The sequence below is a fragment of the Herpailurus yagouaroundi genome, unplaced genomic scaffold (genome assembly GCF_014898765.1).
Source record: "Herpailurus yagouaroundi ecotype Mexico unplaced genomic scaffold, PumYag 140, whole genome shotgun sequence".
NCBI lineage: Eukaryota > Metazoa > Chordata > Mammalia > Carnivora > Felidae > Herpailurus > Herpailurus yagouaroundi.
The window spans coordinates 43,195,544-43,209,892 of NW_024412395.1; positions in this window are offsets into that span (position 1 = coordinate 43,195,544).

A 14,349-nucleotide genomic window follows, 5' to 3' on the forward strand; every position below is an offset into this window, starting at 1 on the left:
GCGTGCGTGCGCGCGCGCGTGTGTGTATACAACACCATGATGCGTTGGGAGAATAAGAATATAAACTCAATAAAAGCAAGTGGAGAATTTTGGACATTCCTTGCACACACAGTGCTGCCCTAGGTACCGTCATGATTGTGTGCTTTGTGAGGACCTCCCGTTGGAACCTGAAAAAATACCCTTTTAACAATCTCTTATCTATGAAAATAATTCTCTACTTCTAAGCACTAGAATCAAGAGCTTTTACATTTATCACTTAATTTGCACACAGTATAATTTCCACTTGAGTAAGAAATTGGTGAAAATGCCACCACGTCAAAGAAATGTTCATGTAATATGACCGAAAACTCCGGGTTGGTGCCATGGCAATTTAGTATGTAATATACCTGCATTAAATTTATTTTGAAAATCTAAGTCTCAAAGGAACCTGACTCCCAAGTTTTAGCAGAAAACGCTGGAGACAAATAAGACACTTTATTTCTATGATCTTCAATATAATCACTTGTAAGATGAAATTATAAACCAAATCTTTCAGGTATCTTTCAGCTTTAAAGAACTTTGTGGACCTCTGAGTTTCTCTGCAGTTTGAATTCAAATGTTTTGAGTTAGGGTAGGCTTTCAAAGTTTTTAACTGAAACACACAGTGATAAATAAACACACACACACACACACACACACACACACACACAGGTTTCACAAAATATTTACCTTTACCACATTTGATGCACTCTGGTGGTTTTTTTCTTTTGTTTAATTTCATTCTGGTTATGACCTAGTAAGTTTATTTCAGGATTCTCTGATGGGCAGTGCCTCAAAGTGAGAAACATTGTCACAGTGGTGATGTTAACTAGACTAGCATAGAATGTCATCAGTTTACTGTTGTATCTCTGTGTTTTAATATTTATTTTCTGAAATGGCAGACTATACATCTTAGCAAACTAGAGTGCGTCACTTTTTATTTTATAACCTACTTGAAGGTATGGCATGAAAATAGAAGATTGAGAGACTGTCCCTTACAATGTTCTTTCCATTATGATCTGCACATTTAAAAAAAATCTTTAAATTCTGTCTCTTTGAGATTGCTAATTTTAAGACTTAACCTAATTTATATTTTTTGGGCATTTCATATTATTTTCTCTTTCTTTTAAAAAAAATTTAAAAAAGATTTTATTTGTAGGGGTGCCTGGGTAGCTCAGTTGGTTAAGTGTCTGACTCTTGATTTTAGCTCAGGTCATGATCTCATGGTTCCTGGGGTTGAGCCTCCATCAGGCTATGTGCTGACAGCATGGAGCCTGCTTGTGATTCCCTGCCCCCCCCTTCCCTCACTAGAGTGTGCAAGAGTGCTCTCTCTCTCAAAATAAATAAATAAACATTAAAAAAGATTTTATTTTTAAGTAATCTTTGTACCCAATGTAGGGCTCAAACTTACAATCCTGAGATCAAAAGTTGCTTGGTCTACCCACTAGGCCAGCCAGGCACCCCTCATTCTTTTTTTCTTTCATGCATACACTCATGCTTCAAGTGTACTGATTTATTGGAATTAGGGTCACTTCTAGTCTTGGAGATAAGTAGGTGCGTACTTGCTGTTGTGGTTCCTTGCATGAATTGCTTCTTTCCCTCTCTTGACACTAAGGCACAGCTGGAAAGGGGCAAAAGAGGATAGCAACAGCTCTTATAGCCTTTAGGTCAGTGGCTTCACATTAGAATCACCAAGGGAGCTTTTAAAAATTAAAAGTTTTTAATGCTCAGATTCACACTCCATCCCAAATAAGTAAGAATGTATTTGGTAGTGAGAGCCAGGCATCAGTACTTTTTAAAGATTGCTGTGTGATTACAACATGCAGCAAAATCTGGGATAGGGGTGTCTGGGTGGCGCAGTCCGTTAAGCATCTGACTTCAGCTCAGGTCATGATCTCACGGGTTCGTGGGTTTGAGCCCCGAATGGGGCTCTGCACCGATAGCTTAGAGCCTGCTTTGGATTCTGTGTCTCCTTCTCTGTCTGCCCCTCCCCTGCTCGTGCTCTCACTCTCAAAAATAAATAAAAAAATAAACATTAAAAAAGGTAACAAAAATCTGGGAACCACTCCCCTAGGTTTTTTGTTTGTTTGACTTTTGTTGTTGTTTTTGTAATGAGAAAAAAAAAAAAAAAAGGCAGAGGGTTTGTTTGTTTTTCAGTTTCCTGGCTATTAACCATGGTGGCAAACTATCTATTCATTAAAATTTTGTGCCTAGGAACTCTGGTAATGGCAACTTTCTTAAAAATAAGTACATGGATTTGAAAATAACTATTTTCAAATAACTTTCCATTTTTAAAAAACATTGTGACGGTATGGTCATGTTTTAGAACAAGCAGTTTATGCCCTTGACTATAAGAGAAAAGCGACCTGAAGAACACTGTCTTCTTACTTTCTGTATAGAACAAGCATTTGTATTCCTCCTCCAGCTTAATTATGATTAAAACATGGTGATTAGTACTGTCTCTGGAAACTCTATAGTCATCCATAAGGTAGCCTTTATCTAGAGAGACTGAAATTGGAAGGTTGTCCGGAAGCATTGCATATTTGACATCTGATATCATTCTCAAAACAATAAATGCCAGAGTATTCAGAATAGTCCTAATTCCACGGGATAAATACAGAATTATAAGGTGGGAATTCAGTTTAGCAATGCCAGCCATATATCATATTTCAATTCAGATATGGAGGGATTACCTCCAAAATGTATCAGATGGAAAGATTTCTTCCCCTTAATATAGGCCAGATATAAGCAGCTTACTTACTCAGATAGTCCATGGCAACCTCCCAAGTCATTCATTTTTAAGTGGTTACATCCATTTGAGTCATGATATGAACATCACCCATCAAAACTGAGTCAATTAATTTGTGTATTTGAGAGTTTGTTGTATTAAGCATATTGCAATAGAAACATCGTAGAAACTTTGCATTTTGTTTCATTTAAATTCGGAATCCACTAAAGTGTGGAGAGTTATTATTTGCTATTATTATCCCTAAGAACAATCAGTTAGCATAAATTGATCTGCGCTTGTGTTTTACATAATATTTACATATAGAAACATTTTACCATAACTAGAGGATAGGATGAAGTGAGATCTGTTTATTTGCTGAGAAACATCACTTAGAATGCAAAAATTCACCAGCTCTAGGAATCAAAATGGTTAAAGCTTGAAAGGTTAAAAGGAAAAACCTTGGATAAATGTATTTGAGGATTTGCTGAGCTTAAAATTGATGGAGTATTTGTCGCATGGAAACAATTCAGCTTGTCCAGTCTTCAGAAATTTCCAAGTTCTGGGATTTAAAAATAAAAGAGAAACAACAAGAAGAAAAGTTAAAGTTATTGATTCTCCTTATTTTTACACTGCCTACTACCCACCTCTCCAAATGCAATATTTCATCTGTGCTGGAATTAAGTATTTATTAATGTTCAAGAAACTAGGCAGTCATCTGACCATGGCTTATTATAGCTCACTCCTAAATTTAGAAGTGTTCCCAGATTGAAAAATGGTAAAGGGAATGGAGAACAAATGCACAGTTTTTAGTTTACTCCTTGTTTTAAATTTTACATATTTTTTGAAACTAGATTTCATGATCCTTCCTAATCGTGCTGTGTTAAGCCTTTTAAGAGAGTGAAGTAAGATTGTGTTAGAATTCTCTGAGGTCTGTAAGTTTTATTTGTATAAGTTATACCTCTTTTGTTTGTCCAATTAGCATACTTTCTAGATGGTAGTCAATTTTTAACAAAATCAGACGTTTCCTATTTCCGAATTATCTGTGTGAATTGCTTCTCACTTGCTTCCATCTGCCAATCTTTTGATTACTTTTACTCCTTATTTTTACTGGATAACAAAAAAGGGAAGTTTATGGTAAAAATGAAATCTGTTTATCAGTGAATGCAATTTGGCAGGAAGGAGGATACAAATATTTCTAAAATGAAATCTTTAGACTAATGGATTTAATGTATCCTTGCTCTTTTTGCAGTCTTAAAGTACAATTAAATGAAAGGTTTTAGTTTATTTCCATTGCAAACTGAAAACAGCATTATAGTTATTCATTTCATATAAATCTTAGTGACTATGGACTTAGCAAGGTGAACAAAGATAGGAATTCCTGACCCAAACCTTAGGATTTCCCTGCCATTGTTCTGAAAGCCTCCCAGATAGATCTCAAAAGTGATTGTTTGATCACTTCCCTTTCTTCCTGCGGATTGAAGGTTGAGAGAAGAGTAGTGATGGGCAGTGGTATCCCCCCATTTCATGTCCCTGTGTAGGATTATTGTAGTTTAGATGAATTTCTTTTCTCTCCTACTCCTCTGTTGCATTCACAGCTTTGAGGAGTGAAAAGACACTCCTCTTTGCAGAAAGATTGGGGATTCTTTTTTTTTTTTTTTTTAATTTTTAATGTTTATTATGAGAGAGAGAGAAAGAGAGCAGGGGAGGGGCAGAGAGAAAAGGAGACATAGAATCTAAAGCAGGCTCCAGGCTCTGAGCCGTCAGCACAGAGCCCTACGTGGGGCTCAAACTCAGGAACTGAGTGGTGAGATCATGACCTGAGCCAAAGTCAGACTCAACCGACTGAGCCACCCAGGTGCCCCTGGGGATTCTTTATCTAGATAAACTGAGGTAACAAGAACTTTCTCTATTGATCTGATTATTTTAATTTACCAAGGCTTTGTTGAGATTGCTGCCTTTAATTAAGGTTTATAGAAGGCACCATGGAGACTGTAGGATGAATTCGGTATGGATTCTTGGTGATTTATGAAAAGACTGTATTACAAGGTAAAAAGTAGTGAGGATGAATTCTAGAAGGGAAGCATGGGTAAAATCCTTTGGGACCATAGGGGAGGTGTGATTACACCTAGCCGAGGGAATCATGGAAGGCTTTATGAATGTGATACTTGTTGAGCCTGGACTTGCAGAGGCGTTTGAACGGGATTAAAAAAAAAAAAAAAGCATAAGCGAAGTCTGGGAGGTAGAGAAGCAGAGGTCTGCTGGCAAAGTTTTATGCTTGGGAAATGGAGCGTGTAGAGGAGGCAATGGGAAGGTAAGTACAGAAAGGCTGGGTGCCAAGTAATGGGACACTTTGAGTGGTAGGTTTAGACAGACTGGGCCTCTGATTAAATGGAAATAACTCAATCTGATTAAATATAACTGACTTTTACAATGAATTCCATTAGAAGAAACCATATGTACTGTTGTGCAACTTATATTTTTTATTTAACATTATACTTAGGCTATATTTCTAACTCAGAACATATCTATCTTATTCTTTTTAACATCTTTACTGTTAACGTTGTATGGATAAACTACAGCTAATTTAACTAGTCCTACAAATGTACATATAGTTGTTTATAGGTTTTTGCTATTGTAAAAAAATGCTACATTGTACATTTCTCTCTGTATACTTGTGTTAGATGTCTATTGGATAAGTTCCTAAAAGTGGAATTTCTGGGCTAAAGGCTGTATCAATTTACAGTTACTCTATAAGTATATGAGAATTTGTTTCCTCACCCTCTTACCGGTTCCAACTGTGTCAGTCTTGACATAATTAAAAGTTTGATCGTATTGATGAAATTAGAAATTGGCATCTAAAATAGGAAGGTATCCACTAACTAGAAAACATATCCTGTGGTATGGGATGGTGTGACAGTATAAGAAAACTTATAGGAATAACGTTACATGCCTTTCTAGATTGTTAAGTTTTAAAGATTTGGGAGGAATACATGTTATTTTCGTTTTAAAACTAGCTGAAAAATGTGAAGATAGAATGTAGAATTCATATGATTTTTATTAATAAAATGAACATTTTTTCTGTTTCATTATTAAATATTGTTTGTGATAGCACTTTGCATTATTGGGAAGTGCTATACAAATTTTATTACTGTGTTAGCCAACAACCTATTACAAGACATAAAATCTTTCTTCATTGTTCAACAAAACCATCAATATATAAGAAAAAAGGAATGTCAAACTATTCCTTAAATATTTATTAAAATGTTCTGATAGAATTGTCACATACACAAATCAAAAAGCATTGTAAAGTAGAATTTAGTTAATACCTATTTCTCTTTTTTCTGTTCAGGCTGTGAGCAAGTTATTGCCTTAAACAACTTTAACTTATTTCTTATACATTTTGCTTTTAATACAAAGGTCACTCTTTTGGAAGCACCTGGGTGTCTCAGTTGGTTAAGTGACCGACCTCAGCTCAGGTCATGATCTCATGGTTTGTGAGTTCGAGTCCCACATAGGGCTCTCTGCAGTCAGTGCAGAGCCCGCTTCAGATCATCTGTCTCCTCTTTCTCTGCCCCTCCACCGATCACACTCTCCCCGTCTCTCTCAAAAATAAGTAAACATTTAAAAAAGCCACTTTTTTAAACTGGCAGACATCAGTTTTTTGTTTTTTTTTTGTTTTATATTTTTTATAGTTCACATAATCTGCACTACTTTCTTGACTGGTAGATGAACTGAAGGGAACAGAGGCTAATTCATATTTAAGATAACACATCCAATGGAAAGAAGCACTAACAAAAAATTCATTACTTTTCAGTCTGTTTCCTTAGAAGGACTATGGTCTTCATATTTTAAAAATATTTAGTAACAGAATTGCTTTTCAAAATGCACTGATATGCAGAATACGAAACATGTAATTGTGGGAGGGCTCTGTTGAAGCAGGGTGGACCTGTGGACTTCTGGTCACCAGGCCTCTCTCCCTTAGTTCCCCCAGTGACTCCTAAGGTGCCTCCAACAATATCTAGGTTGTGGGGAACACAGTTTAGGAACAATAGTCTTCTAGGAGATTTTGGTGTCCCTGATTTTTAGGAAACACCAGGTGAAAACTCCCAGATTGCACGATAAGTTACTCCATACTCTTCCACTTTATTCTTGGAAGACATGACATCCTGAATTTGATATATTAAATTCTTAAGGCCCGAAGTTTTAGGTTTCAGGTGTCTTGGCTGAAGCAGGCAGGTATTTGAACTTCAGTTTTTCATATTGTTTATTGATTTCTATGAGCTGGAGAGCATAATAATACATTAAGCTACCTCTGTGACCTCAAAAAAACTTCTCTGTTGTGATTCATTGATCTTTTCTTTATGGATGTCTTCTAAAACATGAGTCTTGAGGCAAAGTTTAGGGCTAGATGTCTTGGGGTCTGCTCCTGACCTCTATGATCTCCTAAACCAAGATAGTTATTCTGGTGGAAAAGTTAAAAGATAACTCATTAAATTTGATGATAACATTCTCTTTTATAATAATCATGTATTTCTGAGGTATGTTAAATAAGCTTTGATGATTGGCTCATTGATTCATTCCTGTAGATTTACTCTAGAAATTCTGCCTTAAATATTGCGTTATAATAATACCACATTTTTATCAACATGCTGCATATAAATCTGGCCACGTAGCAGGAGAGCGATGACATGTGGCAGATGACTGAAGTCACTAATGCCAGTGCTGTGCATTAAAACTTGTGACTAAATCCAAAAGGAGATTGGAGATGCCATAAAATGCTCCTATTGACATTCAAAAACTTTCTTCATGAAGTATGAACCTAGAGTGAATTGAAAAGATGGTAACTTTACAGAGATTTACTTTTCTTTTAATTTTTTGCTCAACATGTTTAAATAAATACTTTAAAATATTGTAGTAGTTGGGGCTCCTGGGTGGCTCAGCCGGTTAAGCGTCCAGCTCTTTGTTTCTGCTCAGGTCGCAAGCTCAGGTTTCATGACATGGAGCCCTATGCACGGCTGACAGTGCAGATCCTGTTTGGGATTCTCTCTCCCTCTCTCTCTGCCCCTCCATCCCTCAGACATGCTCTCTCTCTCTCTCCTCTCTCTCTCTCAAAATAAATAAATGAACTTAAAAAAATCATCGTAGTTGTTAACAGTGATGAGCAGAAGACTGTGTATGTTCTGGGAATGTTCTGGATAATCCTCAGTGTAAAAGTGGACATGTCCATGAAATCAGTTCTCTTACTTAATGTCATATTTTGCAAAGGTATTACATTAACTCTGTTAACTTCTGGATTTAATTGGAGTTTTAGGAAAACATTCTTTTCACCTGTGACTAATGAATGGCTAAGAGAAAATTGGTTATTCTGCCACTTCTGGTGATGTTCGTAGCTTTTTTAGTTCCAGTCAGCATCACTGAGTCTTCTGACCATTTAACTGTCATTTTTCTTAAAGGGAATATTTATAGAATGCTAATATACTATTAAGTGAACAAGTAATACAATATGTGATAATTTTTTGCACTCTTTCCACAGTGCGTAAAATTTTAATACAAACTTAGTGTATACTTGATAACAATTTACATGTTTATTTTACCATCTGGTAAATGTGTAAACGATATTTTGAGAAGCACATTTCATATTCACTTTAACAACTTATCCTTGACAATATGTGCCCTATCTTATGTATCGACTGGGAAGGATCTTGGAAAATTTTTAAAAAGATGAATCCAGGAAAAAAAAAACACCATTCATGTCCTAGTTTGTTTGTTTTAAAAATATTATGGAGATTTAAGAGTTAGTTTTTAGTACCAAACCCAGGCATTGCGTTGTTTGCTGACTTTTACCAGACATCCTGCTAATTAGGGTAGAATAATCAGAGCAGCTTCCAAACATTATATCATGTACATCAAATCAGGTTTCCTACGAACACTATGGGCCACATAGGTAGCAGTAATAAAATAAATATGGTTCTGTGTGTTGTGTAACAGCATCACATCTTCTCAGAGTGTTTGGCTTGCTCTCGCATGTGTCTAAATATGGGAAGATTATTTTTTTTTCCAGTGTGTTGCAATGAACCTCAAGTGGATAGCTTTTATCGAATACTTTAACAGCATTTATGACACTTTGGCCTTCTGCCTTTTTTATTTCATTCTCTCTGCTTATTATTCTCACTGGAATAAATCTCAGGGACTTCACACAAAACAAGCAAATAGATAATTTCCTATTTAGTTTTGTTTTAATGCACTCTTTCTTAGCTGGTAATAATCTAGGAATCTTTGTAAAATTTCATGGACTACCTCTGCATATTAATTGCCATTTGCGTATCTATAATGAAGAGGTTTGGTAAGCAAATTGCAAATATTGACTTTAACAAATATATTCCTCATCACAAAATCTTTGATTTGAAGTCAGGATCAACCTCAAAGCCATATATTTTTTTCTTAAAAAAATTTTTTTTAATGTTTATTTATTTTTGAGACAATGTGAGAGACAGAATGCAGGCAGCGGAGGGACAGACAGAACGAGACACAGAATCCGAAGTGGGCTTCAGGCTCTGAGCGGTCAAGCCCAGAGCCGGACGTGGGGCTCGAACCCATGAACCGTGAGATCATGACCTGAGCCGAAGTCTAACGCTTAACCGACTGAGCCATTCAGGTGCTCCGTATTTTTTTTTTCTACTGGATTTAGAAATTAAAGTACAGGTGTATCTTAAAAATGTTTCTGTAAATGTATCAAATCACCGGTTACTTTTTAAAAAAATTTATTTATTTATTTATTGTGAGAGAGAGAGAGAGAGAGAGAGGGAGATAGGGAGAGAGAGAGAGCTCGTGAGCGAGGCAGGGGCAGAAAGAGAGAGGGAGAGAGAGAGAACCCAAGCAGGATCTGCGCTGTCAGCACAGAGCCCGATGTGGGCTCAGTCTCACAAACCCGGAGATCATGACCTGAGCCAAAATCAGGAGTCGGAGGCTTAATGGACTGGGCAACCCAAGTGCCCCAACTTTTTAGTTTATTCTAAATTACATTTTAAACTTAAGTCAGTTGTCCTTATCATTTGTTTCCCAACAGAATGTGTATCTCACTGTTATGATTATATAACATAATTCTGAGAAATATTGTCTGTGCCTGTCTTTATTTACAGCTGTGATGTTAAGCTACATTGTTCCTGATGCTTTATAAGGCTTATAACCTACTCTTTATAACAATCCTGCCAGGTGGGCACTGGCTTCCAGATAAAGAAATTGCACAAAAAGTTTAAGTTATCTTTCCAATGGGTATACAACTAGTAAATGTTAGAGTAAGAATTTAACCTCAGATTTGCCTTGCCGGAGACCCATGCTCTCTTTAACACATTATTGTCTTAAGCTTTTAATTAGGAGGACACAGAACCCACTTTTATTGAAGTATTTGAAAGTCCACCATAGTGTCATTGGAAGGATGAAAATTCTTGGTACAGGTGTGAGATGGTAGGTGTGGAGATTGGGAAGAGAGGAAAGAAATGGAGATGACCTTGCAGAATCCAGCCAGCACTTTGATTTTATAGGTCTAAAATCTGTTTCTGTTGAAATTATTATATATGCCTCCAACTCTTACCTCAAACTAATGTACTTGGACTTTGTTATAAAATGGATTAGAAATTCAAATGAAGTATTCAAGAATCAACTAATATTCAGATTTAAAAAAAAAACAAGCAAAAATAGTATCTCAGACACCATGGCAACTCTGGAAGAAAGCTGATTTTTTTTTTTTTTTTGGAAATGCCACAAGTGTTAAATTGATAATAATGATAACAAATATTTATTGAATGCTTTATGACATTTTCCTAAGATGTTGTTAAATGTATATTAACTAATTTAATTCTCATAACAATCTTATGAGATAGAGACTATTATTCCCATTTTCCAGATGAAGGATTGAGACGTTAAGTACCTTGTCTAGGAACACAAAATAGTAATTGAATCAGCATTTGAACTCAGGCAATCTGGTTTCAGAGAAATGACTATTATTAACAATAGTATTAAGATAAATGAGATGTTAACTGATTTCTGTCAAGACTGGTACTACAGACAGCAGTGTGAAGAAAAACATTGAATGAAGTAGGAGTTACCAAGTCAAGAAAGAAACTAAATCTGCAGTGGATCTTTTAGAACTTTAGTTTACTTACGGATGGAAATACGAACAAAACAAATGGACAATTTACATTTTTCAAAAAAGAATTAGGACTTTATTTTAGGTATACAATAATCATTATTTTTTCTGAATGGAATAATAGGAGAGTATGTTGCTTGTGAGTCTGCCAAATATTTCCCCTTTATTGTTCTTTAGTGGTTCTTTATAGTTTCTAATAAGTAGAATTAAAAACAGTTTAAGCTATGTGACCTTATTTTATAAATCACTAACTGAAAGAGCTTCCACTTTCATTCATCAGTGGTGTTTTTGTTATATAACTTCCTTTGTACTACTGAATAAAACTATATCTGGTAAAATAAAGTTATTATTTTGAATTAGAAAGAAGCATTTTCACCAATAAAATTGCACATTTTTAAAGACAAGACAATATTTGTAGAATTTATTAGAAGCTTGTTAAATTCATGCAGAATCATCTAGTCCCTCATTTGGCCAATAGTAAAGGCCAGAATTTTGAATGAGATTACTAAATGAAAAGTTTCAATACTACTTTGATGTTTTACTGAAATACAAGATCTACTAAAATACTTGTACAGAACACATAGTAGGCCTAATCATTGGGGTATTTAAACTTAGAGAGTAAGATTTTTTTTTTTTTTGGTAACAGTTTTTGTTCTAAAGTTGGAAATCCTCTATTTTATTTTTTAGTATTATTATTATTTTAGATTTTTAAATTTTAATTAAATCCAAGTTAGTTAACATATAGTGTAATAATGATTTCAGGAGGAGAATTTAGTGATTTATCACTTACATATAACACCCAGTGCCCATTCCAACAAGTGCCCTCCTTAATGCCCATCTCCCATTTAGCCCAACCCCCCACCAACACCCTTCCAGCAGCCCTCAGTTTTTTCTCTGTATTTAAGGATCTCTTATGGTTTGCCTCCCTCTCAGTTTTTATCTTATTTTTCTTCCCTTCCCCTATGTACATCTGTTTTGTTTCTTAAATTCCACATGAATGAAAGCATATGATACTTGTTTTTCTCTGACTGACTACTTTTGCTTGGCATAACACATTCTAGTTTTGTCCACATTGTTGCAAATGGAAAGATTTCATTCTTTTTTTAATCACTGAGTAATAGTCCATTGTGATACACACACACACACACACACACACACACACACACACACAAATGTATCACTTCCTCTTCATCCATTCGTTGGTCAATGGGCATTTGGGCTCTTTCCCTAATTTGGCTATTGTTGATACCACTGCCATAAACATTGGGGTGCATGTGCCCCTTCAAATCAGCACTTTTGTATCCTTTGGATAAATATTTAGTAGTGCAATTTCTGGGTTGTAGGGAGGTTCTACTGTTAATTTTTTGAGGTACCTCCATACTATTTTCCAGAGTGGCTGCACCAGTTTGCATTCCCACCAATACTGCAAAGGTGTTCCCCTTTCTCTGCATCCTTACCAACATCTATTGTTGCCTGAATTGTTCATTTTAGCCACTCTGACAGGTGTGAGGTGGTATCTCATTGTGGTTTTGATTTGTATTTCACTGATGATGAGTGATATTGAGCATCTTTTCATGTGTCTGGTAGCCATGTGGATGTCTTCTTTGGAAAAGTATCTGTTCATGTCTTCTGCCCATTTCTTCACTGGATTATTTGTTTTTTTGGGTGTTGAGTTTGATAAGCTTTATAGATTTTGGATACTAACCCTTTATCTGATATGTCATTTGCAAATATCTTCTCCCATTCTGTTGGTTTCCTTTTAGTTTTGTTGATGTTTCCTTCACTGTGCAGAAGTTTTTTACCCTGATGAGGTCCCAGTAGTTCATTTTGCTTTTATTTCCCTGCCTCTGAAGACATGTCTAGTTAGAAGTTGCTGTGGCTGAGATCAAAGAAGTTGTTGCCTGTTTTCTCTTCTAGGATTTTGATGGTTTCCTTTCTTAAATTTAGTTCTTTCAACCATTTTGAGTTTATTTTTTGTGTATGGTGTAAGAAAGTGGCCCAGGTTCATTCTTCTGCATGTCACTGTCCAGTTTTCCCAACACCATTTGGTGAAGAGACTGTCTTTTTTCCATTGGATATTCTTTTCTGCTTTGTCAAAGATTAGTTGGCCATACGTTTGTAAGTCCATTTCTGGATTCTCTATTCTATTCCATTGATCTATGTGTCTGTTTTTGTGCCTGTACCATCCTGTTTTTTGTTTTTTTTTTTAATTTTTTTTTTCAACGTTTATTTATTTTTGGGACAGAGAGAGACAGAGCATGAACGGGGGAGGGGCAGAGAGAGAGGGAGACACAGAATCAGAAACAGGCTCCAGGCTCTGAGCCATCAGCCCAGAGCCTGATGCAAGCCTGATGCGGGGCTCGAACTCACGGACCGCGAGATCGTGACCTGGCTGAAGTCGGACGCTTAACCGACTGCGCCACCCAGGCGCCCTGTACCATCCTGTTTTGATGATTATAGCTTTGTAATACAGCTTGAAGTCCAGAATTGTGATGGCTCCAGCTTTGGTTTTCTCTCTCAACATTACTTTGGCTATTCGGCATATTATTTTTTCATTGTTTATTTATTTATTTTTGAGGAGTGGTAGAGAGAGAGAGGGAGAGAGAGAATCTCAAGCAGGCTCTGTGCTTCCAGCATAAAGCCCGATGTGGGACTCAATCCCACAATCCTGGGATCATGATCTGAGCTGAAATCAAGAGTCAGACTCTCAACTGACTGAGCCACCCAGTATTACAGAAATCCCCTATTTTAAATGCTTTGTATTGTTGTTGATTTCAAAATGTAAATCTACTTGTCTTTTTCTTAAAGTGGAGCAATTTCTACCAAAAAAGGAAACAAGACATGTAAAAAAGAAAAAAAAAATAATAATGACAGTATTTCTTTTTTACCTATATGGCTTATTTTGAGTTTCAGTTAAGTATTTCTATGTGCAAATTGAGAAATGTTCTTTTTCCTGTACTTTAAAAATGTTTATTTGTGTACTTTTATGAATGGCCTTTTAGTTTGTGGTCTAAACTAAGCTGAATTCATTTCATGATCTGAAGCCAGATCTTCATGCACTTTTTCCCCAGCAGAATTACTCCTGCTCCTCCAGTTCCAACAGTGTCCCTCTGTCCTAGATTTACATGGTTGGCCAAGGGCAAAACTGTAACCCTTGTTTTTGACTGCATTAGTCTCTCCATACTGTGTCTCTGCTTTATACTGCTTCTCTCTTATCTCAGTTACCTCACATCCTTTTGCTTTCTCCTGTCTGTTCAGATTTGCTTGAATATCCTACCAGTGACTTGGAATCATGGCTACCCATTAGAATCACCTGTCATTTGAAATGAAGGAAGGAAAGAACGGAAGGAAAAGAAGGAGAGAAAGGAGAGAAAGGGAAGGAAGGAAGGGAGGGAGGGAGGGAGGGAGGGAGGAAGGAAGGAAGGAAGGAAGGAAGGAAGGAAGGAAGGAAGGAAGG